This window comes from Pseudophryne corroboree, chromosome 2, assembly GCF_028390025.1.
Source record: "Pseudophryne corroboree isolate aPseCor3 chromosome 2, aPseCor3.hap2, whole genome shotgun sequence".
NCBI lineage: Eukaryota > Metazoa > Chordata > Amphibia > Anura > Myobatrachidae > Pseudophryne > Pseudophryne corroboree.
This window is the reverse complement of record NC_086445.1, coordinates 244,016,569-244,043,975: the sequence shown is the minus strand read 5'-3', so window position 1 is coordinate 244,043,975 and position 27,407 is coordinate 244,016,569. Positions and strand designations below refer to the sequence as shown.

Below are 27,407 nucleotides of genomic sequence, written 5' to 3'. Positions count from 1 at the left end.
TTTGTGTATCTGTCGGATCTACTTTTCTGTGAAGTAGTGTGTGTCAGGACTGAGCAATGACAATGTGATCACATGTACCTAACCCAACCTGTGGGCGTGCCATTGGACTGCTGTTGGCGTGCAGCGAAAGCTCTGTGTGAGTCATGTGAATGGGGAAGGAATCCTATGGTTGACATATCTCTTGCACCTAGCATGAGGCTGGTGCAAGTGCCAATACTAATGGTGACAGTTGCAGAAGTCAGCATAAAATCAATGGGCGGTATGGGTATCCTCCTACAGACGCAAGAACCCCCACATTTGGATGCACATCCAGTCTATACCTGTCATGCCTGTATGCATGTCTCAGCCTGTCTTTTTCCTTGTAAGAATACACGTTTGTAGATCTAATTTGTATCAGATTATGAGGGTCATTCAGACCCGGCCGCTATTGTGGCCGGGGGCGCAGTTTGCCAATGGTGGCAAACTGCGCAGCGGCCGCACAGCTGCTGTGTGGACACAATCATTGTGGTCGCATCTCCGACCGTTATGCGACCGGATGCGACCGTTATGTGATTGACAGCAGCGGGCATTTTCGGGGCAGTGGCGTGGCATTGGGGGGGCAGGGTGGGACCGTTTTTCGGGGCAGCTGCGTGACATCACATGCAGCTACTCCGAACAAAAAAATAGCTGCCGCCTGCCTGACAGCACAGCCAGGCTGCGCTGCCAGGGGTCAACCTTAGTTCCGATGCGTCCGCAATTAGATTGCAGATGCATTGGGGGGCAGCCTCACACATGCTGGATGGCCTTGCCCTGTACTGGGTGTCCCCAGCATGTGCAGAGATGAACGCAGATCTGTTGCATATGCAGCCATCTGCATTTATCTCTGAATAACCCTCTATGTTCTTATTACAAGAAGATTAGCTGGAGACTCACTTTATTTAATAACATATTTATAATATATTTGATGGTGGGCTATTTAATATAAAATGGTACTCTAATGGGGTGCAAACTGATACAGTGCTAAATTGGGAGGGTATAGGAGCATGAGACACTCATAGGGGACTGAAGCTTGTAGTGAAAGGTGGGGCAGACAATATGGAAGGCTTCACAAACCCTTCTCTCCTATCGATGCCCCCATAAAATTAGCTAACCCCATGCAGACAACACTGACACAGTACTTGTCACACCTCTACATCATTACATACCTCCCAACTTTCTTCTCCTGCGCGCGCTCCCGAAAAGGGGGCGTGGTTTCGCGGGAGGACCCGCAATCGCGAGCCACGCCCCCGTTTTCGTCACTGAGGGGGCATGCCCAGCGCTCTGTGAGCCGCTGGCATGCTCCCTATCCCTCCGTCTGCACTGAATAGACGCTGTGCGCATGCGCACAGCGTCTATTCACCGCTGCTCTGCTAAGCAGGGCAGCGGGTGACAGAGCCTCCCAACTGCCCCCCCCACCGCGGGACACTGCGGCCCGCGGGTGGGACAGCGGGACAGTCCCCAAAAAACGGGACTGTCCCGCGAAAATCGGGACAGTTGGGAGGTATGTCATTAGTCACACGGCCGCCCCAGCAGCACACAATGGGCCCTTCATAAATTTCAGCTCCAGCCCTGTATGAACTTAATCTGGTACTGATATCTGGCCTCTTATGTAATGTCTATGAATAGTGTACTGGGATTGTGCCCATCATTTATTAACAATTAAACCATACCTCCTGCTTTATTCCTAAATTATATTACAAACCTCTGCTTCTGTTCAGAATAGATATACCCTTTTTCTGCTGCGGGGTACACTGGGCACCACAGAGAATGACATTGGGGTGTAGAGTAGGATCTTGATCTGATGCACCAACAGGCTCAAAGCTTTGACTGTTCCCAGAATGCCTAGCGCCGCCTCCTCTAAAACCCCGCCTCCGTGCACAGGAGCTCAGTTTTGTAGTTGGTGCCATGCAGTAAGCAGGCATACAACGGGGGAGGGGGGGGGGGTGCTGAGCAGCCCTGAGAAGAAGCTTTTAAGGAAAAATAAAGACTTCAAAGGCTGCAGCAGAGCCCCCAGTACCTGTGGTGAAGTCCAGCAGGGGGATAAGGCTTTGACATGTAGCCCCTCCCCCAGCCCCAGGGTGCCATTTAGAGTAAATGTTCCCGCCCTGGAGCTGCATATCTCTCTCTCCCTCACTCCCTGTCAACGTTTGGGCGCCATTAGGACAAGCTGAGCTGATCCTGGGACTGTTTGGGCAAATCCTCCTCTGTAAAGCCGCCTGCCTGTCAGCGCTGTGCATTTTACAGGACACTTAAGTATTCTACATGTCTGCTGACAGTGTTATTTAAGAAAAAGTGCATTTAGTCTGGGTTATTTAGTACAAGTACCCTGTGATATACATCCAGTCATTACTGTGCATTGTTATATCAATTAAGTGTATAGCTATACCTAGTACTACTATGTATTGCTGGTCCAGTGCAGTTTTATTGCATGTCATAATTTCTGCATTGTACAAACTGTGACTCTGTATGTGTGCATATAGCTGCTGTGTTACCTCCATTTCGGTTATCTCACTCAGATTGCTAACCCTATATTCTATAACCTGAGGGGGCTAGGTGCATCAGGTTTATCATTTAATATAGGTAGTTCACAGGATATACTCAGTGAGTATTTTTCTCTATGATTTTTAATTACCATATACCTTTAGAATTCCCTGTTTGTGCTGAAATACACTGCAAAGGGGGTTCTTGTCAGGTACTGTGCTGCTGATATTGTATTGTGTTGCCTTGCATTGAGCTTTTGATTATGTCAGCTACAAAGTGCAACGGTGCTGGGGCTGAACCCCAAATTGCGTGGCGTTGACGCTGCAGACACATTTGAGGATAAGATAGCAGCTGAGGGTTCAGGTTCGGGGGGTTCCTTACCCGCCAGTGGGACTGTAGCAACGGGGGTTCAAAATGACGCACCTTGGGCTATCTTCTCCATGCTATTGAATACACTGGTAACTAGACTAATGCCCCCTATGGGACCTCCTGTGCCGGTACAACCGCTTATGGTCCCCGCGGTTAACCCGCCGTTGGCAGATCAACTGTCCAATCAGTTACAGCAATTGAACCAATCACTGACTGCTCAGAAGTCTAACCCTCGCCCGCCTAAGTCCAAGGGGTCTTCTAAGCGGGCAATTACTTCCTCACAATCCACCAACGTCCCAGACACCTTGTCTGATGAGGATGGCGTTTATACTGACCCCACAGATTCTGATCCCAATGCTTCTGATGGGGAAGCTGTTTCACAGGTGGATGTTCCTGACTTGTTGGAAGTTGATGATGACCCGGAGCCTAATGCTGCCCCTAAGAAACCGGACAGGTTTAAACGTCAGAAAGTGGGTAAACAAGTTTTACCTCACTCTGACCATTTAGTTGACATACGTTTGGAGTCCTAGGGAAATCTAGGAAAGAAATTCATGCCTCACAAGGAAATGCTGGCTCGCTACCCCCTTGCTGCGGAGCTAAGTAAAAATTGGGGAAAAACCCCTCCAGTTGATTCACAGGTGGCGCGGCTGGTGGTATCCTCAGCTCTGCCTGTAACTACCATCACGTCCCTGAGAGAGCCGACGGATAAGCGTGTGGAGGGTTGTTTAAAGGCAATTTACACCTTAACCGGTGCTGCGCATAGGCCCACCATTGCAGCGACATGGGCTGCAGAAGCTGTGGAAGCGTGGGCTCAGGAGCTGGTGGCGGAGTTGCCTTCCAATGCTTCTGATCATGCTAGACAATGCTTGTCAAATATTGTCACAGCGTCTCATTACATTAAGGAGGTGGCTTCTGATGCCGGTATTCTGGCGGCCAAGGCTTCTACTACGTCCATTTTGGCTCGCCAGATTCTCTGGTTACGGTCCTGGTCTGTGGACATGGACTCTAAGAAAACCCTGGAGGTACTCCCTGAGACATTCTTTTCGGAGAACACCTCAACAAGATAGTGGCTGATTTAGCGTCAGCTAAAACAGCATGTCTACCTAGCACTACTCCTTCAGTGCCGAAGGCCAAGAGTACTCCTTTTCGTTCCTTTCATCCTTCAGGGAAAGCAAAAGGTCAGGCGTACCCGAAACAGGTTTGACTTCCAAACCCAATAAACCCAGACCCAAATGGTCTTGGGCCGCCCGTCAAACTGCTTCCAAGACTGACAAGCCTGCTGCATGACGGGTGGGCCTCCCTCTGGGGGATCCCAGGGTGGGGAGCCGCCTTCTAGTGTATACCCAGGAATGGTTGAAGACCACTTCCAACGCCTGGGACCGGGAAGTCGTCACTCAAGGTTACGCCGTATCCTTCAAGAATTGTCCCACTCATCGATTTTGCCTGACAGACGTCCCTTCGGATCAGGTGAAGGCAAAAAATCTTCATTCTGTGGTACAGTCCCTCCTGGACAAAGGAGTGGTAGTACAGGTGCCTCTGGCTCAGAGAGGAAAGGGGTACTATTCACAGCTGTTCCTAGTCCCAAAACCGAATGGGTCCTCCCGGCCCATTCTCAACCTCAAGCCCTTGAACAGATTTGTGAGGGTCTCCAAGTTTCGCATGGAAACTCTTCGCTCTATTGTTCTGGCTTTGGAACCTGGGGATTATATGGTCTCCCTGGAAATACGGGATGCTTACCTGCATATTCCCATTGCAGTGTCGCATCAGAAATACCTGAGGTTTGCAGTTGGCAACTTCCATTACCAATTTCGGCTGTTAACCTTTTGGTTTGACCACGGCTCAGCGAGTTTTCGGTCATGACGGCTGTACTCCGCTGTCAAGGGGTCAGGATCCTACCGTACCTGGACGAATTGTTGATCCTGGCAAATTCCCCAGAAATTCTCCTACGCCATCTGGATCTGACTCTCCAGTTTCTGCAAGCCCACAGGTGTCTCATCAACTGGAAGAAATCTTCCCTGGTCCCTGCTCAGAGCATGGTGCTCCTGGGAGCGTTGTTGGACACTCACAACCAGTGGTTGTTCTTGTCTCAGGAGAAAGTCCTGAAGCTTCAGGTCAGGATTCAATGCTTCCTATCTCGTCCGCAAGTGTTGATACATTCGGCAATGCAAGTGCTAGGTCCCCTGGTGTCGGCTTTCGACATGGTGGAGTACGCTCAATTGCATTCCCGCCCTCTGCAGAAGCTGATTCTTGCCAAGTGGGATGGCCTGCCTCACCGAATCCTGTCTCCAATGATCTCCTTGTCTCTGGAGGTCCGTCTGTCACTGAGCTGGTGGCTTCACGACCAAAGATTGAGCAGGGGTTGTCCCTTCTGGATCTCCAACTGGGTCCTTCTGACGACGGATGCCAGTCTGAGAGGCTGGGGCGCGGTGTTGGAGCAACACTCCCTCCAGGGTTCGGTGGGCCAAGGAGGAGTCTCTCTTCCCGATAAACATTCTGGAACTGCGGGCGGTGTTCAATGCTCTGAACTTGGCCCAGCATTTAATACAGAACAGACCTGTTCAAGTACAGTCGGACAACGCCACCACGGTGGCATACATCAATCATCAAGGCGGCACTCAAAGCCTCATGGCAATGAGAGAAGTATCACGGATTATTCAGTGGGCAGAACGTCATCTGCCAGCCATATCGACAGTGTTCATTCTGGGGGTCCTAAACTGGGAAGCGGGCTTTCTCAGTCACCAGGACATACACGCCGGTGAGTGGAGCCTCCACCCAGAAGTGTTTCAACTCCTCGTGGACAGGTGGGGCCTTCCAGATGCGGACCTGATGGCGTCTCGACACAATCACAAGGTTCTGGTCTTCGGAGCAAGGACAAGGGATCCTCTAGCAGCGTTTGTGGACACACTGGCAATTCCATGGAACTTTCGGCTGCCATATGTGTTCCCTTTGGTGTCACTCCTGCCCAGAGTAATAAGGAAGTTCAAGCAAGAAGGAGGAATCCTACTTCTGATCACTCCCGCATGGTCCAGATGGCATTGGTTCTCAGACCTTCAGGGTCTATCAATGGAGCGTCCTCTTCTACTTCCACAGCGCCCAGATCTCCTCGTTCAAGGCCCCTGTGTATATCAGGATTTAGCCCGGTTGGCTTTGACGGCGTGGCTCTTGAAGATTCCGTCTTGAGGGCCAAAGGATTTTCTGTGGCGGTCATTCAAACCATGTTGAAGGCCCGGAAACCGGCTTCTGCTCGGATTTACCATAGGGTCTGGAATTCTCACTTTGCTTGGTGCGCATCTAACAATCATGACTCTTACAAGTTAAGTATGGCTAAACTTTTGGCCTTTCTACAACAGGGCCTGGACTTGGGCCTTCGTCTGGCCTCCATCAGGGTTCATATTTCTGCCTTGTCGGTTTGGTTCCAGAGAAAAATTGTGACTTTACCTGATGTACATACATTCATTCAGGGTGTGTTGCGGATTCAGCCTCCTTATACCCCGCCTGTGGCCCCTTGTAACTTGTTGGTGGTTTTGGAGGCGTTGCAAGAGTCTCCATTTGAGCCTCTTGAATCTGAAAACCTTAAGTGGCTTTCTCTTAAGTTGTTGTTTCTGCTGGCTATTGCCTCTGCTAGAAGAGTGTCGGATCTGGGTGTCTTGTCTTGTTGGTCACCATATCTGATTTTTCACCGTGATCGGGCGGTTCTTAGAACACGTCCCGGGTACTTACCTAAGGTGGTGTCTTCTTTCCACCGTAATCAGGAAATTGTGGTTCCGACCTTTGCATCTCCTGAATTGTCTTCCAAAGAGCGGTCTTTGGATGTGGTACGGGCTCTCCGTATCTACGTGAAGAGAACTGCCTCCATCAGGAAGTCGAATTCTCTCTTTGTTCTGTTTGGTTTTCACAAACGTGGCTAGCCTGCTCACAAGCAGACCCTAGCCAGATGGATTAGAATGGTGATTGCACATGCTTATGTACAGGCTGGCTTCCAGCTCCTGCTACCATAAAGGCCCATTCTACTCGGTCGGTTGTACCTTCTTGGGCGGGCTGCCATGGTGCAACCCTTGAACAATTGTGCAAGGCAGCTACGTGGTCCTCAGTGAACACGTTCATAAGATTGTATGCCTTCGATACTTCCGCCTCCCAGGATGCTTCCTTTGGACACCGGGTTCCTGTGCCCGCTACAGTGTCTCCCCTCCCATAAGGAACTGCTTTAGGACATCCCCAATGTCTTTCCCTGTGGAGCCCAGTGTACTCCACATCAGAAAACGAGATTTATGGTAAGAACTTACCATTGTTAAATCTCTTTCTGCGAGGTACACTCGGCTCCACAGAGCACCCACCAAGACGCACTTAGCTTCCTTGGGTTAGCCGCTGACACTTTCTCATGTCGTGAGAATGTGGTGTATGTGGCTACTAACAGTTGTCGTCTCTTTTGCCTGCTACTGCATTGGACTGGTTAACAAAAACTGAGCTCCTGTGCACGGAGGCGGGGTTATAGAGGAGGCGGCACTAGGCATTCTGGGAACAGTCAAAGCTTTGAGTCTGCTGGTGCCTCGGATCAAGATCCTACTCTACACCCCAATGTCATTCCCTGTGGAGCTCAGTGTACCTCACAGAAAGAGATTTAACAACGGTAAGTTCTTACCATAAATCTCGTTTTACATCGCTGCAATAATTTGGGTTATTGGTGGGACAACCTGGGTCACGTTTCAGTGTAAAAGGACACCTGAAAAATTACCCGTCTCCAGTGACCCTGGAATCTAACCCACGTGGCAAGCAGGGTAGGACTCTGCAAGGACCCAGGTAATGTGGCAGTGTAATTGGTTAACCCAGGTCCCATTTAAAGCATAGGGAGGGCTGTATTCCCCGCGCTTGGAGATGATATCTCCAAGGGCCGGCAAAACAGTTAACTGTGCACCCATATGCAGTGTAAACGGGTCGTTAGTGCGGTGAAAACGGGGTCTGACCCGGGTGTTGAAAAACCTGGGTCGGACCCGGGTTTTTGCTGTAAAAGGGGTTTTACTTTCTATGGCATATGTGGCAGAAAGTGCCATGTCCTGCCTTTTTGAATGCAGCAAATCTGTGAAAATATGCTAATGGCACTGCCGCTGTGATTTGTACAGAGACACCCACTCTCTGATCTGACGCTTGCGTTCAATGGTCCTTATTCAGAGTTGATCAGAGGTTTTTCTGGTGCGACTAATGATACGTCTTTGGGGGTTATTCAGGTTGGTTAGGAAACCAAAGAAGTTAGCAAATAAGCAAAACCGTGTTGCACTGCAGGTGATGCAGATATAACAGAGAGAGTTAGATTTGGGTGGGGTGTATTCAAACTGAAATCTAAATTGCAGTGTAACAAATAAAGCAACCAGTATTTACCCTGCACAGAAACAAAATAACCCACCCAAATCTAAATCTCTCTGCACGTTACATCTGCCTGACCTGCTGTGCACATGGTTTTGCCCAGTTGCTAATGTTTTTGGTTTGCTAACCAACCTAAATAACCCCCAAAGACGTATCATTAGTCGCACCATAAAACCTCTGATCAACCTTATGGTTGCTCAAAATATCACAAGTAAGTCACTAAAGCCTTTACAACTGTGTGTGAACATGCAGTCGAAGGATCCATCACATCCCAAAATCGGTTGCGGCATGCCTGCGTTTTTGTAGCCCCCTTATTAACTGCTACAAATGCTCAATACCTGTCACCCACTTTGCAAATAAATCCTTACTACATCCATTGTCACTAATCAATTGCAGCGAATGCACAGTGCAACTCTGCGGCATGCGCAGTACAAAAAAAAATGCTCAGCTGCCCAAACATCGGCAGTGCATCCATCCCGGCATCAGACTCTAAGTAATTGTTCCAACTTTTATTTCTTCTCTTAGAGTATTTTCCATGTGGGATATACAGTAGAAATGATTGACAATAACAATGTACCACAATGTTATAGAGTCGAGATTGTTAAAATGTCGACATGCAAAGTATTGACATTGTCAGACTGTCAACATTAGGTTTAAGCTGCTAGCAGGGGGGTTAAGGTTAGACTGCAGGGGGGGGATAAGGTTATGGAGGGGGGAGATAAGAATTAAGCCAGTGGTCCTCAAACTGTGTGCTGTGGCACCCTGGGGTGCCTCAGGACACTTGCATGGGTGCCCTTGGTTAGTGGTCCAGGACCAATTCAAATTATTTATGGTCAATAAAATAGGCAAAACTGGTGCCGGTATATGGATGAACTGAAGCAAATCCTGTCGCTCACCACCAGGGCCAGTTCTACACCTTGTGGCGGCCGGTGCAAAAGTTTTCTTTGGCGCATGCCCTTCCCCCCGGTCAGGCAAAACAGGGTTAGTGAGCGCCGTAGGCGTGAGGCAAAAAATAGGGCCTAGCTTCAAGGGGAAGGCGCGTGGTCAGTTATTCCCCCTGTAGCTGTGCCCTCAGTAGTTGTGCCCCCAGTACTGTTCCCCCTGTAGCTGTGCCCTCAGTAGTTGTGCCCCCATTACTGTGCCCCTGTAGCTGTGCCTTCAGTAGTTGTGCCCCCAGTACTGTGCCCTCAGTAGTTGTGCCCCCGTACTGTGCCCTCAGTAGTTGTTCCCCCAGTACTGTAAACCCAGTATTATGCCCCCTGTAACTATCTGTGCCCTCAGTAGTTGTGCCCCCAGTACTGTGTCCCCTGTTGCTGTACTACTTACAAAAAGAAAGAAAGAAATACTCACCATACCCGCTCTGCTTCCCGACCGCTTTTGTCCTCCGTCTCCGGCCACCGGCGCAGCGCCACGGATCTATGGGAGAGACGTCATGACGTCTCTCCCATAGCACCTCATAGACACTAGAGGTCAATTATGACCTCTAGCGTATATGGCTGCTCCCACAATGCCGTGCGGTGCGTGATGATGTAATCGCACACCGCACCGGTACCAGTAGCGGATCTTGCCACAGTGGCTCCCTCGGGATGGCGGCGGTGCCCTCGGGGCAACGGCGCCCCGGGCAAAAGTCCTACTTGCCCGTGGCAAGATCCGCTACTGCTCACCACATAACTGAGCCTAAGGATGACATATAAACACAATTTACTTAATTTAATATTTCTTTCTAAATTTTTCAATAAGAAACTCTTGGCCTAGGGGCTTGTGAAAAATATACTGATACTCTAGGACGCCGTGACTCCAAAAAGTTTGGGAACCACTGGAATAAGCACTAGAGGGAGGAGTAGGAATTGTATTCTGTAATTGGGCGCTGCGGATACCTTATGGCACCATATATAAATAATAATAAAAAATAAGCGAGCACTGAGCCACCGTCGAGGATATGTCGAACATTCTGACATCTTGACATTTCATCACTGTCCATATCATTAATGTAAACATTATGACTGTCAACATACAGATGTAGCCACGTCATCTTACGGCGATGCAGCATGTTGCATCACAGCAGGCTGAATGGCATGCCAGGCTGCGACTATTTATATTCAGCGATCGCTTCATTAATTCACAGTATTGCTTATAAATATTCAGCATTTATTTATTGTACCTTGAAAATTGATTAGCCACATTCTACCATGGGAGATTTGTTTTGCTCTGATGTAACATGTTACATTGGTCCAAGGTGACCCGATGACACGATTTGTTCTGAATTGCATCATAAATACAAATACTTTTTCAACTCTCTTTTTTTTCCTCTTGGCCTTGTGACAGTTTAAAGTAAGACAGTTTGCTCTGTTCAGTTTAAAAAATAAATTGTCACTTTTTTATTCTCAACACAGTCTGCTTTAAGACACATAGGGGCAGATGCAGTGTCGGACTGGTGCATGAAGGGCCCACCGGGAGTATGCAGTGGTAGGGAACCATGATTAGAGGTGTGGCCAGCCACCACAGAGGTTTGGCTAACCATTATAGAGTACCTGATCTGGACTCCTTGATAATTTATACAGTAATTAATGCTAGTGCATGCATGATAATGTGCCAGATTAATGACAGCAATATACTGTAGAGAATATACCATAATCCTGTGCAGTATAAGGTAACATATATATAATCAGTAGCGTAACTACTGCCCCCGCAGCCTTCGCGGTGGCTTGGGGGCGAGGGGCTGCGGGGGCGCCGCCACTGATTTAGAGCAGATTGACATGCGGATGAGCGTCCGCATGTCAATCTGTTGTCACTAACCCTCCCTGCTGTAAGGAGGGACACGGAGGGCACAGTGCGCGCCTCTCCCGTGTCCCTCCTGCGTCTCCGGCGTGTCTAATAAAGGAAGTGCCGTTCGTGAGCTCTGATTGGCTCACGAACCGGCACTTCCTTTAACAGACCCGCGGCCGGAGACCCAGGAGGGACACAGGAGAGGCGCGCGCTGTGCCCTCCGTGTCCCTCCTTCACAGCAGCGGGGGGGCACTGAGGGGGCATATATGGCACTGGGGAGGGCACTCAGGCGCAGTCGCACTGCGGACATTGCGCACGCGCATTAGCGACTAATCGCTCCGTTGCGAAAAAAAATAACAAGCGAACAACTCGGAATGACCACCCTAATGTATTACTCAAGTGCACAGTCTAGAACCTGATCCCTAGAGGAGGAGGGCCCCCAGGCAGTGGAGCCTACCGGTGGTTTCCCCTGTACCCCTGTGGGCCAGTCCGAGTCTGGGCAGATGTATTAATCCTGGAGCAGTGATAAAGTGGAAGGTGATAATTAGAGATGAGCGGGTTCGGTTTCTCTGAATCCGAACCCGCCAGAACTTCATGTTTTTTTTCACGGGTCCGAGCGACTCGGATCTTCCCGCCTTGCTCGGTTAACCCGAGCGCGCCCGAACGTCATCATGACGCTGTCGGATTCTCGCGAGGCTCGGATTCTATCGCGAGACTCGGATTCTATATAAGGAGCCGCGCGTCGCCGCGATTTTCACACGTGCATTGAGATTGATAGGGAGAGGACGTGGCTGGCGTCCTCTCCATTTAGATTATAAGAGACTGAGAGAGATTTACTGGAGCTGACTAGGAGGAGTACTGTTACTGTAGAAGTGTAGAGACTGAGTGGAGAGAGTTTACTAGTGAGGACAGTGCAGTTTACTTTATAATCCGTTCTCTGCCTGAAAAAAGCGATACACAGCACACAGTGACTCAGTCACATACCATATCTGTGTGCACTGCTCAGGCTCAGGCCAGTGTGCTGCATCATCTATTATCTATATATAATATTATATATATCTGTCTGACTGCTCAGCTCACACAGCTTATAATTGTGGGGGAGACTGGGGAGCACTACTGCAGTGCCAGTTATAGGTTATAGCAGGAGCCAGGAGTACATAATATATTATATAGTGAGTGACCACCAGACACACAGTGCAGTTTATTTAATATATCCGTTCTCTGCCTGAAAAAAGCGATACACACAGTGACTCAGTCAGTCACATACCATATCTGTGTGCACTGCTCAGGCTCAGGCCAGTGTGCTGCATCATCTATTATCTATATATAATATTATATATATCTGTCTGACTGCTCAGCTCACACAGCTTATAATTGTGGGGGAGACTGGGGAGCACTACTGCAGTGCCAGTTATAGGTTATAGCAGGAGCCAGGAGTACATAATATATTATATAGTGAGTGACCACCAGACACACAGTGCAGTTTATTTAATATATCCGTTCTCTGCCTGAAAAAAGCGATACACACAGTGACTCAGTCAGTCACATACCATATCTGTGTGCACTGCTCAGGCTCAGGCCAGTGTGCTGCATCATCTATATATATTATATATCTGTCTGACTGCTCAGCTCACACAGCTTATAATTGTGGGGGAGACTGGGGAGCACTACTGCAGTGCCAGTTATAGGTTATAGCAGGAGCCAGGAGTACATATTATATTAAAATTAAACAGTGCACACTTTTGCTGCAGGAGTGCCACTGCCAGTGTGACTGACCAGTGACCTGACCACACTGACCACCAGTATAGTTAGTAGTATACTTATATTGTGATTGCCTGAAAAAGTTAAACACTCGTCGTGTGACTTCACTTGTGTGTTTTTTTTTTTTTTATTCTATAAAAATAAAACTCATTCTGCTGACAGACAGTGTCCAGCAGGTCCGTCATTATATAATATATAATATATACCTGTCCGGCTGCAGTAGTGATATATATATATTTTTTATATCATTTATCATCCAGTCGCAGCAGACACAGTACGGTAGTTCACGGCTGTGGCTACCTCTGTGTCTCTGCACTCGGCAGGCAGTCCGTCCATAATTGTAATACCACCTAACCGTGGATTTTTTTCATTCTTCTTTATACATACATAGTTACATAGACATCTTCTCTTTATCAACCAGTCTATATTAGCTGCAGACACAGTACAGTACGGTAGTTCACGGCTGTGGCTACCTCTGTGTCTGCACTCGGCAGGCAGTCCGTCCATAATTGTATACCACCTAACCGTGGATTTTTTTCAGTCTTCTTTATACATACATAGTTACATAGACATCTTCTCTTTATCAACCAGTCTATATTAGCTGCAGACACAGTACAGTACGGTAGTTCACGGCTGTGGCTACCTCTGTGTCTGCAGTCGGCAGGCAGTCCATAATTGTATACTAGTATCCATCTCCATTGTTTACCTGAGGTGCCTTTTAGTTGTGCCTATTAAAATATGGAGAACAAAAATGTTGAGGTTCCAAAATTAGGGAAAGATCAAGATCCACTTCCACCTCGTGCTGAAGCTGCTGCCACTAGTCATGGCCGAGACGATGAAATGCCAGCAACGTCGTCTGCCAAGGCCGATGCCCAATGTCATAGTACAGAGCATGTCAAATCCAAAACACCAAATATCAGAAAAAAAAGGACTCCAAAACCTAAAATAAAATTGTCGGAGGAGAAGCGTAAACTTGCCAATATGCCATTTACCACACGGAGTGGCAAGGAACGGCTGAGGCCCTGGCCTATGTTCATGGCTAGTGGTTCAGCTTCACATGAGGATGGAAGCACTCAGCCTCTCGCTAGAAAAATGAAAAGACTCAAGCTGGCAAAAGCAGCACAGCAAAGAACTGTGCATTCTTCGAAATCCCAAATCCACAAGGAGAGTCCAATTGTGTCGGTTGCGATGCCTGACCTTCCCAACACTGGACGTGAAGAGCATGCGCCTTCCACCATTTGCACGCCCCCTGCAAGTGCTGGAAGGAGCACCCGCAGTCCAGTTCCTGATAGTCAGATTGAAGATGTCAGTGTTGAAGTACACCAGGATGAGGAGGATATGGGTGTTGCTGGCGCTGGGGAGGAAATTGACCAGGAGGATTCTGATGGTGAGGTGGTTTGTTTAAGTCAGGCACCCGGGGAGACACCTGTTGTCCGTGGGAGGAATATGGCCGTTGACATGCCAGGTGAAAATACCAAAAAAATCAGCTCTTCGGTGTGGAGGTATTTCACCAGAAATGCGGACAACAGGTGTCAAGCCGTGTGTTCCCTTTGTCAAGCTGTAATAAGTAGGGGTAAGGACGTTAACCACCTCGGAACATCCTCCCTTATACGTCACCTGCAGCGCATTCATAATAAGTCAGTGACAAGTTCAAAAACTTTGGGTGACAGCGGAAGCAGTCCACTGACCAGTAAATCCCTTCCTCTTGTAACCAAGCTCACGCAAACCACCCCACCAACTCCCTCAGTGTCAATTTCCTCCTTCCCCAGGAATGCCAATAGTCCTGCAGGCCATGTCACTGGCAATTCTGACGAGTCCTCTCCTGCCTGGGATTCCTCCGATGCATCCTTGCGTGTAACGCCTACTGCTGCTGGCGCTGCTGTTGTTGCCGCTGGGAGTCGATGGTCATCCCAGAGGGGAAGTCGTAAGCCCACTTGTACTACTTCCAGTAAGCAATTGACTGTTCAACAGTCCTTTGCGAGGAAGATGAAATATCACAGCAGTCATCCTACTGCAAAGCGGATAACTGAGGCCTTGACAACTATGTTGGTGTTAGACGTGCGTCCGGTATCCGCCGTTAGTTCACAGGGAACTAGACAATTTATTGAGGCAGTGTGCCCCCGTTACCAAATACCATCTAGGTTCCACTTCTCTAGGCAGGCGATACCGAGAATGTACACGGACGTCAGAAAAAGACTCACCAGTGTCCTAAAAAATGCAGTTGTACCCAATGTCCACTTAACCACGGACATGTGGACAAGTGGAGCAGGGCAGGGTCAGGACTATATGACTGTGACAGCCCACTGGGTAGATGTATGGACTCCCGCCGCAAGAACAGCAGCGGCGGCACCAGTAGCAGCATCTCGCAAACGCCAACTCTTTCCTAGGCAGGCTACGCTTTGTATCACCGCTTTCCAGAATACGCACACAGCTGAAAACCTCTTACGGCAACTGAGGAAGATCATCGCGGAATGGCTTACCCCAATTGGACTCTCCTGTGGATTTGTGGCATCGGACAACGCCAGCAATATTGTGTGTGCATTAAATATGGGCAAATTCCAGCACGTCCCATGTTTTGCACATACCTTGAATTTGGTGGTGCAGAATTTTTAAAAAAACGACAGGGGCGTGCAAGAGATGCTGTCGGTGGCCAGAAAAATTGCGGGACACTTTCGGCGTACAGGCACCACGTACAGAAGACTGGAGCACCACCAAAAACTACTGAACCTGCCCTGCCATCATCTGAAGCAAGAAGTGGTAACGAGGTGGAATTCAACCCTCTATATGCTTCAGAGGTTGGAGGAGCAGCAAAAGGCCATTCAAGCCTATACAATTGAGCACGATATAGGAGGTGGAATGCACCTGTCTCAAGTGCAGTGGAGAATGATTTCAACGTTGTGCAAGGTTCTGATGCCCTTTGAACTTGCCACACGTGAAGTCAGTTCAGACACTGCCAGCCTGAGTCAGGTCATTCCCCTCATCAGGCTTTTGCAGAAGAAGCTGGAGGCATTGAAGAAGGAGCTAAAAGGGAGCGATTCCGCTAGGCATGTGGGACTTGTGGATGCAGCCCTTAATTCGCTTAACAAGGATTCACGGGTGGTCAATCTGTTGAAATCAGAGCACTACATTTTGGCCACCGTGCTCGATCCTAGATTTAAAGCCTACCTTGGATCTCTCTTTCCGGCAGACACAGGTCTGCTGGGGTTGAAAGACCTGCTGGTGACAAAATTGTCAAGTCAAGCGGAACGCGACCTGTCAACATCTCCTCCTTCACATTCTCCCGCAACTGGGGGTGCGAGGAAAAGGCTCAGAATTCCGAGCCCACCCGCTGGCGGTGATGCAGGGCAGTCTGGAGCGACTGCTGATGCTGACATCTGGTCCGGACTGAAGGACCTGACAACGATTACGGACATGTCGTCTACTGTCACTGCATATGATTCTCTCAACATTGATAGAATGGTGGAGGATTATATGAGTGACCGCATCCAAGTAGGCACGTCACACAGTCCGTACTTATACTGGCAGGAAAAAGAGGCAATTTGGAGGCCCTTGCACAAACTGGCTTTATTCTACCTAAGTTGCCCTCCCACAAGTGTGTACTCCGAAAGAGTGTTTAGTGCCGCCGCTCACCTTGTCAGCAATCGGCGTACGAGGTTACATCCAGAAAATGTGGAGAAGATGATGTTCATTAAAATGAATTATAATCAATTCCTCCGCGGAGACATTGACCAGCAGCAATTGCCTCCACAAAGTACACAGGGAGCTGAGATGGTGGATTCCAGTGGGGACGAATTGATAATCTGTGAGGAGGGGGATGTACACGGTGATATATCGGAGGGTGAAGATGAGGTGGACATCTTGCCTCTGTAGAGCCAGTTTGTGCAAGGAGAGATTAATTGCTTCTTTTTTGGGGGGGGTCCAAACCAACCCGTCATATCAGTCACAGTCGTGTGGCAGACCCTGTCACTGAAATGATGGGTTGGTTAAAGTGTGCATGTCCTGTTTTGTTTATACAACATAAGGGTGGGTGGGAGGGCCCAAGGACAATTCCATCTTGCACCTCTTTTTTCTTTTCTTTTTCTTTGCATCATGTGCTGATTGGGGAGGGTTTTTTGGAAGGGACATCCTGCGTGACACTGCAGTGCCACTCCTAGATGGGCCCGGTGTTTGTGTCGGCCACTAGGGTCGCTAATCTTACTCACACAGTCAGCTACCTCATTGCGCCTCTTTTTTTCTTTGCGTCATGTGCTGTTTGGGGAGGGTTTTTTGGAAGGGACATCCTGCGTGACACTGCAGTGCCACTCCTAGATGGGCCCGGTGTTTGTGTCGGCCACTAGGGTCGCTAATCTTACTCACACAGCTACCTCATTGCGCCTCTTTTTTTCTTTGCGTCATGTGCTGTTTGGGGAGGGTTTTTTGGAAGGGACATCCTGCGTGACACTGCAGTGCCACTCCTAGATGGGCCCGGTGTTTGTGTCGGCCACTAGGGTCGCTAATCTTACTCACACAGCTACCTCATTGCGCCTCTTTTTTTCTTTGCGTCATGTGCTGTTTGGGGAGGGTTTTTTGGAAGGGCCATCCTGCGTGACACTGCAGTGCCACTCCTAGATGGGCCCGGTGTTTGTGTCGGCCACTAGGGTCGCTAATCTTACTCACACAGCTACCTCATTGCGCCTCTTTTTTTCTTTGCGTCATGTGCTGTTTGGGGAGGGTTTTTTGGAAGGGACATCCTGCGTGACACTGCAGTGCCACTCCTAGATGGGCCCGGTGTTTGTGTCGGCCACTAGGGTCGCTAATCTTACTCACACAGCTACCTCATTGCGCCTCTTTTTTTCTTTGCGTCATGTGCTGTTTGGGGAGGGTTTTTTGGAAGGGCCATCCTGCGTGACACTGCAGTGCCACTCCTAGATGGGCCCGGTGTTTGTGTCGGCCACTAGGGTCGCTAATCTTACTCACACAGCTACCTCATTGCGCCTCTTTTTTTCTTTGCGTCATGTGCTGTTTGGGGAGGGTTTTTTGGAAGGGACATCCTGCGTGACACTGCAGTGCCACTCCTAGATGGGCCCGGTGTTTGTGTCGGCCACTAGGGTCGCTTATCTTACTCACACAGCGACCTCGGTGCAAATTTTAGGACTAAAAATAATATTGTGAGGTGTGAGGTATTCAGAATAGACTGAAAATGAGTGTAAATTATGGTTTTTGAGGTTAATAATACTTTGGGATCAAAATGACCCCCAAATTCTATGATTTAAGCTGTTTTTTAGTGTTTTTTGAAAAAAACACCCGAATCCAAAACACACCCGAATCCGACAAAAAAAATTCGGTGAGGTTTTGCCAAAACGCGTTCGAACCCAAAACACGGCCGCGGAACCGAACCCAAAACCAAAACACAAAACCCGAAAAATTTCAGGCGCTCATCTCTAGTGATAATGCACCAGCCAGTTAGCTCCTAACTGTCATTTTTTTAAAACCAGCCTGTAACTTGGCAGTTAGCAGCTGTTTAGATGGTGCGTTATCACCTTCCACCTTATCACTTTACCAGGCTTAAAAAGGGGCATATTTATCAGAGCTTGCAGATAGATAAAGTGAAGAGAGATAAAGTATTAACCAATCAGCTCCTGTCAGTTTACAAGCTGGATTTGAAAAACATCAGGATATGATTGGTTGTTACTTTAGCCCTCTCAAAGCCTTGATATCTGCCCCATGTTCTTTATAGTCAAACACTTCCATATTTCTCAATGCTTAGGTTTAATGCCCAATAATTTAAATTTCTTGGCAGCGCTGAGAAATTATTTACTACCTGAATGTATAAAAAAATAAGAATTTACTTACCGATAATTCTATTTCTCGTAGTCCGTAGTGGATGCTGGGCCTTCCGTAAGGACCATGGGGAATAGCGGCTCCGCAGGAGACTGGGCACAAAAGTAAAAGCTTTAGACTAGCTGGTGTGCACTGGCTCCTCCCCCTATGACCCTCCTCCAAGCCTCAGTTAGGATACTGTGCCCGGACGAGCGTACATAATAAGGAAGGATTTTGAATCCCGGGTAAGACTCATACCAGCCACACCAATCACACCGTACAACCTGTGATCTGAACCCAGTTAACAGTATGATAAACGTAGGAGCCTCTGAAAAGATGGCTCACAACAATAAACAACCCGATTTTTTTGTAACAATAACTATATACAAGTATTGCAGACAATCCGCACTTGGGATGGGCGCCCAGCATCCACTACGGACTACGAGAAATAGAATTATCGGTAAGTAAATTCTTATTTTCTCTGACGTCCTAGTGGATGCTGGGACTTCCGTAAGGACCTTGGGGATTATACCAAAGCTCCCAAACGGGCGGGAGAGTGCGGATGACTCTGCAGCACCGAATGAGAGAACTCAAGGTCCTCCTCAGCCAGGGTATCAAATTTGTAGAATTTAGCAAACGTGTTTGCCCCTGACCAAGTAGCTGCTCGGCAAAGTTGTAAAGCCGAGACCCCTCGGGCAGCCGCCCAAGATGAGCCCACCTTCCTTGTGGAATGGGCTTTAACAGATTTTGGCTGTGGCAGGCCTGCCACAGAATGTGCAAGCTGAATTGTATTACAAATCCAACAAGCAATCGTCTGCTTAGAAGCAGGAGCACCCAGCTTGTTGGGTGCATACAGTATAAACAGCGAGTCAGATTTTCTGACTCCAGCCGTCCTGGAAACATATATTTTCAGGGCCCTGACTACGTCCAGCAACTTGGAGTCCTCCAAGTCCCTAGTAGCCGCAGGTACCACAATAGGTTGGTTCATGTGAAACGCTGAAACCACCTTAGGGAGAAATTGAGGACGAGTCCTCAATTCCGCCCTATCCGAATGAAATATCAGGTAAGGGCTTTTATAGGATAAAGCCGCCAATTCTGACACGCGCCTGGCTGAAGCCAGGGCTAACAGCATTACCACTTTCCATGTGAGATATTTTAAATACACTGTGGCAAGTGGTTCGAACCAATGTGATTTTAGGAATCCCAAAACCACATTGAGATCCCAGGGTGCCACTGGAGGCACAAAGGGAGGCTGTATATGCAGTACCCCCTTTACAAAAGTCTGGACTTCAGGAACTGAAGCCAGTTCCTTCTGGAAGAAGATCGACAGGGCCGAAATTTGAACCTTAATGGATCCTAATTTTAGGCCCATAGACAATCCTGCTTGCAGGAAATGCAGGAAACGACCCAGTTGAAATTCCTCTGTAGGGGCCTTCTTGGCCTCACACCACGCAACATATTTCCGCCAAATGCGGTGATAATGTTTTGCGGTTACATCCTTCCTGTTATGATACCAGTACGTCTGACCAGAGGTGATCTTATGACGGAGGTCAGAGTACTGGAATGGAATGCTGGTTATGGGAGCAGGAAAGCCTAGTAACCCCTGGCGCCCTAACTCCGTTGTCTCGCCCGTGTTATCAGAAATCCCCTGCGAGACTATGGTTGCTTGAGCCCATGGCAGCCGCGTTTGAAGGGCGGATTATGTCTGCCCAACTCCGATGCCCCCTCAGGTCTTAATGGGAGACAAAGGGAAATCCGAGACAGGGTGATAACAAGGGGCCCTCTGACTAAGCAACCAGGCCAGGGGCTACAAGCTAACTAACTTAAACCAGAAGTATGTGCGGACAAACCGCCAGGGAAAAGGACAACCAAAAATCCACGAATCCGTTACTCCTATCCAGCACCGCTGGATACCAGAGTGGATTTGTGGGAGCGGAATCCTCCGCAAAAGCTCCGAAACACAATATAACCAAATAATAAATAGTAAGCGGTCAAGCCGCAACACACGGCTACGCCGCGACTCACGAACACCACAGGATGTTAAAGGTGCTCGGTCAGGACTCCAGGAAAAGATGACAACTTCCGAGTATTGGACCACTGAGGACAGGAACGACCGGATAGACAGGACTGGAAAACTTCTCTGCAACAGACACAGCAAACAGGAAGCTATTACCGGCGTCTGTGAGAAGTCCAGAGAGTGCTTTTAACTGGGAGCTCTCCAATCAGGAGCCAGACAGGGTAATTAACAATCATGCCGTGCAGCTGCATGCTGCACGGCCAGGATACCAATGAGGTGATTAATCTAGACCCAGCAACGGGGAACGCGGTCCGACAGTGGCGTCCCCGTTGCTAGGGTCTGAGCGGCTCCGTGCGCCCGGCGTCTAGCGTTGCTAGGGAGCCGGCGGCTGTCCGCATGCGGCGTCCCTAGTTGCTAGGCGCCGGGCCGCACTGACGGGCGGACCCTCGGCGCCTAACAGTACCCCCCCCTTGCTGAGGGGTCAAGGAACCCCTAAGGCCAGGTTTCTGAGGAAATTCTCGAAAAAATGCCTTTTTGAGCCTCGGGGCATGGAGATCCTCATCCAGGACCCAAGACCTTTCTTCTGGACCATAACCTCTCCAATGTACCAAAAAATAAAGCCGACCCCGGGACAACTTGGAATCGAGAACCTTCTCCACCAAGAACTCCTGCTGACCCTGTACATCTATTGGTGATTTCCCCTGAGAGATCTTCCGAGGAAATCTACTGGAAGAAACGTATGGTTTCAACAGGGAGCAATGGAAAGTATTTCCGATCCGGAGAGTTCTTGGTAAACGTAACCGGAAAGCAACTGGATTGATTTTTTTTTATAATATGAAATGGTCCAATAAATTTAGGGCCCAATCTGGCTGAGGTTTGTCGAAGTCTAATGTTGCGAGTCGACAACCACACCCTATCTCCAACTTTAAAAGTGCACGGCCGCCGGAGCCTGTCAGAAAAATTTTTCTCCCGAAATGCCGCTTTTCTGAGAGCAAGGTGCACTTTTCTCCAAATGAGTCTGAGATGAGCGGTCAAGGTCAGTGAGGAGACAGAGGAATGTTGAAAAAAGGAATTAGCTCTGGGGTGAAAACCAAAAACTGTAAAAAATGGAGACACATTGGTGGAGGAATGACAGGCATTGTTGTAAGCAAACTCCGCCAACGGAAGAAACTCGGACCAGTCATTTTGGAGTTTGGCCGAGTACAAACGCAAATATTGTTTTAATGATTGATTAACTCGCTCAGTCTGCCCGTTGGATTGGGGATGGTAGCCAGACGTTAAAGACAATTTCATCTTTAAAGAGGCACAAAAAGACTTCCAAAATTGTGCAATGAATTGTGGACCCCGATCAGAAACAATATCAGTGGGTAACCCATGGAGTCTGAAAACATGGCGGAGGAACAAAACTGCCAATCCCTGGGCAGATGGCAATCGGGGAAGAGCAATGAAATGGGCCATCTTGCTAAAACGGTCAACTACCACCCATATGACTCGGCATCCGGCTGACAGAGGGAGGTCCACCACAAAATCCATGGAAATATGAGACCATGGCCTGAGAGGAACATTCAAGGGCATAAGTTGACCGATAGGCAAGGAACGGGGAACTTTATGCTGTGCACAGACCTGACACGAAAAAACAAACTCCTTAATGTCTTTGGAAAGACCAGGCCACCATACTGAGCGGGAAACTAATTCCAAAGTCTTAGCGATCCCCGGATGCCCGGCAACTTTGCTATCATGAAACTCCGTCAAAACAGTTGCTCTCAAAAACTCAGGGACATAAAGACGACCAGCAGGAGTATTTCCAGGAGCTTGATGTTGAAGCTGCTTTAACTGGGTAAATAAATCTTGTGTGAGGCCTGCCCGAATGACTGAAGACGGAAGTATGGGAGTAACAGGACTGTTATCATGAACTGGAAGAAAACTGCGTGACAGGGCATCCGCCTTGGCATTCTTGGAACCTGGCCTGAAGGTGATAATAAACTTGAAACGAGTAAAAAATAAAGCCCAACGAGCTTGCCGGGCATTCAGCCGTTTAGCTGATTCAATGTACTGAAGATTTTTGTGATCAGTCAAAACTGAAATGGTATGTGTTGCTCCCTCAAGCCAATGCCTCCACTCCTCGAAAGCCCATTTAATAGCCAGTAATTCCCGGTTACCAACATCGTAGTTGGATTCAGCAGATGAGAATTTCCTGGACATAAAGGCACAAGGATGTAATTCTAGAGAATCCGGATCCTTCTGAGATAGGATAGCCCCTACTCCAACCTCCGAGGCATCAACCTCAACAATGAAAGGCAATTCTGGGTTGGGATGTCTGAGGACCGGGGCTGAGACAAAGGCTTGTTTCAAGGCCTGAAAAGATAACTCAGCTTCACGTGACCAGTTGGTTGGATCCGCTCCCTTCTTAGTCAGTGCCACAATGGGAGCAACTAGGTCGGAGAAAGAGTGAATAAATCTTCTATAATAATTCGCAAACCCTAAAAAGCGCTGAATTGCTTTTAAGTTGGTGGGTTGCGCCCAACTAAGGATGGCTTGGAGCTTCTTCGGTTCCATACAGAATCCCCGAGGGGAAATAATGTACCCTAAAAAGGATACCTCCGTGACATGAAATTCACACTTCTCCAGCTTGGCATATAGGTGATTTTCACGTAATTTTTTTAGAACCTGACGCACCTGGGTAACGTGTTGTTCAATAGAGTCAGAATATATCAAGATATCGTCTAAATAGACTACTACGAATCTTCCAAGAAAATCACGGAGCACATCGTTAATGAGATCCTGGAAAACTGCCGGAGCGTTAGACAGGCCGAATGGCATAACCAGATACTCATAGTGACCCGACTGAGTACTGAATGCCGTTTTCCACTCATCCCCTGACTTGATTCGGATGAGATTATATGCTCCTCTCAGGTCAATCTTAGAAAAAATCACAGCCGAACGTAGCTGATCAAAGAGGACAGAAATCAGCGGCAAAGGGTAAGTATTTTTTACTGAGATTTTATTCAAGGCTCTAAAGTCAATGCAAGGTCTGAGTGATCCATCCTTCTTCTCCACAAAGAAGAAGCCTGCACTTAAAGGGGATTTAGACGGCCTGATAAATCCTTTCCCTAGGCTTTCTTTAACATATTCATTCATGGCCACAGTTTCTGGTCCGGACAATGCATATAACCTTCCCTTAGGCAAAGTGGCACCAGGAATTAGCTCAGTAGCACAATCATAAGGCCGATGGGGAGGCAGAATGTCCGCATTGCCCTTGGAAAATACATCAACAAAATCCTGGTATTCCACAGGAATGGGTGCGGGAATGACAGCAGCTATTCTGATGGGAAGCGTAATACATTCCTTATTACAGATGGTACCCCACTGTGAGATCTCCCCCGACTGCCAATCAATGATGGGATTATGAAAGGCCAGCCAAGGGTGACCCAGAACCACTGGAACTGCTGGGCAATGGGTAAGGAAAAATTCAATTTTTTCGGAATGAAGAGCTCCTACCGAAAATAGTACAGGAGGTGTACAGAGAGAAATAACCCCATTGGACAAGGGACTCCCATCTAAACCATGCATGGTGATACACCTACCCAAGGCTAACTGAGGAATACCTAAGGCCTTGGCCCACGTTAAGTCCATAAAGTTCCCTGCAGCTCCACTGTCAACAAAAGCCGACACCGAGGAACAGAGGCTGCCAAAGGAAACTTTAGCTGGGACTAACAGTGAATTATTTGAGGAGATAAGCTGCAGACCAAAGTGAACCCCCTCACAATTCACTTGGTCGAGGCGTTTCCCGACTTGTTCGGACAATTACGGGCAAAATGTCCCTTACTCCCACAGTACAAACAAAGACCAGAATTTTGCCTTCTGGTTCTTTCTTCAGGAGACAGCTTGGAGAGACCTATCTGCATGGGCTCCTCTAGGTCCACAGGAATGGAAAAAACACCAGGAGTAGACCCGACAGATGCTCCTTTTTCAGCCCTCCGCTCTCTGAGACGACGATCAATCTTAATAGAAAGCTCCATGAGTTTATCAAGAGTCTCAGGAGCGGGATACTGAAGGAGACTGTCTTTTATAGACTCAGATAAGCCGAGGCGAAACTGACTGCGCAGGGCTGGGTCATTCCATCCACAGTCGTTCGACCAACGGCGAAACTCCGTACAATAAATCTCTGCGGGATTCTTACCCTGTCTGAGAGCACGCAAATGACTCTCGGCGGATGCCTCTCTATCAGGGTCATCATACAATAGCCCTAAAGACCCCAGAAAGGCGTCTACAGACAACAATGCCGGATCGTCAGTTCTTAAACCAAAAGCCCAGGTCTGGGGATCCCCCTGAAGTAAAGAAATAATAATTCCGACCCGCTGAGATTCCGTACCTGAGGAGACTGGTCTTAAACGAAAATAAAGTTTACAAGACTCTTTAAAATTAAAAAACTGCTTTCTATCCCCAGAAAAACGGTCAGGCAAATGCATTTTTGGTTCAGGAACGACCCTCGGGGAAGTCCGTAACAGATCTTCCTGTGACCTCACCCGAAGGGATAGATCCTGAACCATCTGAGTAAGTTCTTGAATCTGACTAACTAGAAGCTGGCCAGGATTTGGCCCTACACCAGTGGGATTCATGAGGCCGACAAATCTTCCAAACTGAAATAAGGGAAAAAATCAAACCCTGTTTAATTTTAAATTTTAGTCTGGCCGGTAATAATGTTATGATACCAGTACGTCTGACCAGAGGTGATCTTATGACGGAGGTCAGAGTACTGGAATGGAATGCTGGTTACGGGAGCAGGAAAGCCTAGTAACCCCTGGCGCCCTAACTCCGTTGTCTCGCCCGTGTTATCAGAAATCCCCTGCGAGACTATGGTTGCTTGAGCCCATGGCAGCCGCGTTTGAAGGGCGGATTATGTCTGCCCAACTCCGATGCCCCCTCAGGTCTTAATGGGAGACAAAGGGAAATCCGAGACAGGGTGATAACAAGGGGCCCTCTGACTAAGCAACCAGGCCAGGGGCTACAAGCTAACTAACTTAAACCAGAAGTATGTGCGGACAAACCGCCAGGGAAAAGGACAACCAAAAATCCACGAATCCGTTACTCCTATCCAGCACCGCTGGATACCAGAGTGGATTTGTGGGAGCGGAATCCTCCGCAAAAGCTCCGAAACACAATATAACCAAATAATAAATAGTAAGCGGTCAAGCCGCAACACACGGCTACGCCGCGACTCACGAACACCACAGGATGTTAAAGGTGCTCGGTCAGGACTCCAGGAAAAGATGACAACTTCCGAGTATTGGACCACTGAGGACAGGAACGACCGGATAGACAGGACTGGAAAACTTCTCTGCAACAGACACAGCAAACAGGAAGCTATTACCGGCGTCTGTGAGAAGTCCAGAGAGTGCTTTTAACTGGGAGCTCTCCAATCAGGAGCCAGACAGGGTAATTAACAATCATGCCGTGCAGCTGCATGCTGCACGGCCAGGATACCAATGAGGTGATTAATCTAGACCCAGCAACGGGGAACGCGGTCCGACAGTGGCGTCCCCGTTGGTAGGGTCTGAGCGGCTCCGTGCGCCCGGCGTCTAGCGTTGCTAGGGAGCCGGCGGCTGTCCGCATGCGGCGTCCCTAGTTGCTAGGCGCCGGGCCGCACTGACGGGCGGACCCTCGGCGCCTAACACTTCCTGGCTTTGATCAGGGTAGGGATGACTTCATCTGGAATGCCTTTTTCCTTCAGGATCCGGCGTTCAACCACCATGCCGTCAAACGCAGCCGCGGTAAGTCTTGGAACAGGCAAGGTCCCTGCTGAATCAGGTCCTTTCTTAGAGGTAGAGGCCACGGGTCCTCCGTGAGCATCTCTTGCAGCTCCGGGTACCAAGTTCTTCTTGGCCAATCCGGAGCCACGGGTATAGTTCTTACTCCTCTCCTTCTTATGATTCTCAGTACTTTTGGTATGAGAGGCAGAGGAGGGAACACATACACCGACTGGAACACCCACGGTGTTACCAGAGCGTCCACCGCTATTGCCTGAGGGTCCCTTGACCTGGCGCAATATCTGTCCAGTTTCTTGTGACTTAGGGCATTGTAAATGGCCCTTAGTTCTAGGATATTTATGTGAAGAGACGTTTCCATGCTTGACCACAAGCCCTGGAAATTTTTTCCCTGTGTGACTGCTCCCCAGCCTCTCAGGCTGGCATCCGTGGTCACCAGCATCCAATCCTGAATGCCGAATCTGCGGCTCTCTAGAAGATGAGCCCTCTGTAACCACCACAGGAGAGACACCCTTGTCCTTGGAGATAGGGTTATCCGCTGATGCATCTGAAGATGCGATCCGGACCATTTGTCCAGCAGAAATCTTCCGAATGGAATCGCTTCGTAAGAAGCCACCATTTTTCCCAGGACTCTCGTGCATTGATGCACTGACACTTGTCCTGGTCTTAGGAGGTTCCTGACTAGCTCGGATAACTCCCTGGCCTTCTCCTCCGGGAGAAAAACCTTTTTCTGGACTGTGTCCAGAATCATCCCTAGGAACAGTAGACGTGTTGTTGGAATCAGCTGTGATTTTGGGATATTTAGAATCCACCCGTGCTGACGTAGCACTACCTGAGATAGTGCTACTCCGACCTCTAACTGTTCCCTGGACCTTGCCCTTATCAGGAGATCGTCCAAGTAAGGGATAATTAATACGCCTTCTCTTCAAAGAAGAATCATCATTTCGGCCATTACCTTGGTAAAGACCCGTGGTGCCGTGGACAATCCAAACGGCAGCGTCTGAAACTGATAATGACAGTTTTGTATCACAAACCTGAGGTACCCTTGGTGAGAAGGGTAGATTGGGACATGG

General features: G+C 48.7%; 1 protein-coding gene and 1 long non-coding RNA gene across 3 annotated transcripts in view; one reads left to right on the top strand and one right to left on the bottom strand.

The window, feature by feature from the left end:
- The window catches only part of LOC135012894 (uncharacterized), a 35,738-nt gene extending 34,377 nt beyond the window's left edge, over positions 1-1,361 (bottom strand). The window contains exon 1 of one of the 2 annotated variants that reach the window (XR_010211745.1): positions 1,185-1,361. This is a non-coding gene — a long non-coding RNA (uncharacterized LOC135012894). The remainder of the gene's footprint in view (positions 1-1,184) is intronic. The other variant, XR_010211739.1, reaches the window with a different exon arrangement.
- GDF11 (growth differentiation factor 11) overlaps positions 1-27,407 on the top strand; it is a 611,389-nt gene that overhangs the window by 381,820 nt on the left and 202,162 nt on the right. The window lies entirely within an intron of this gene.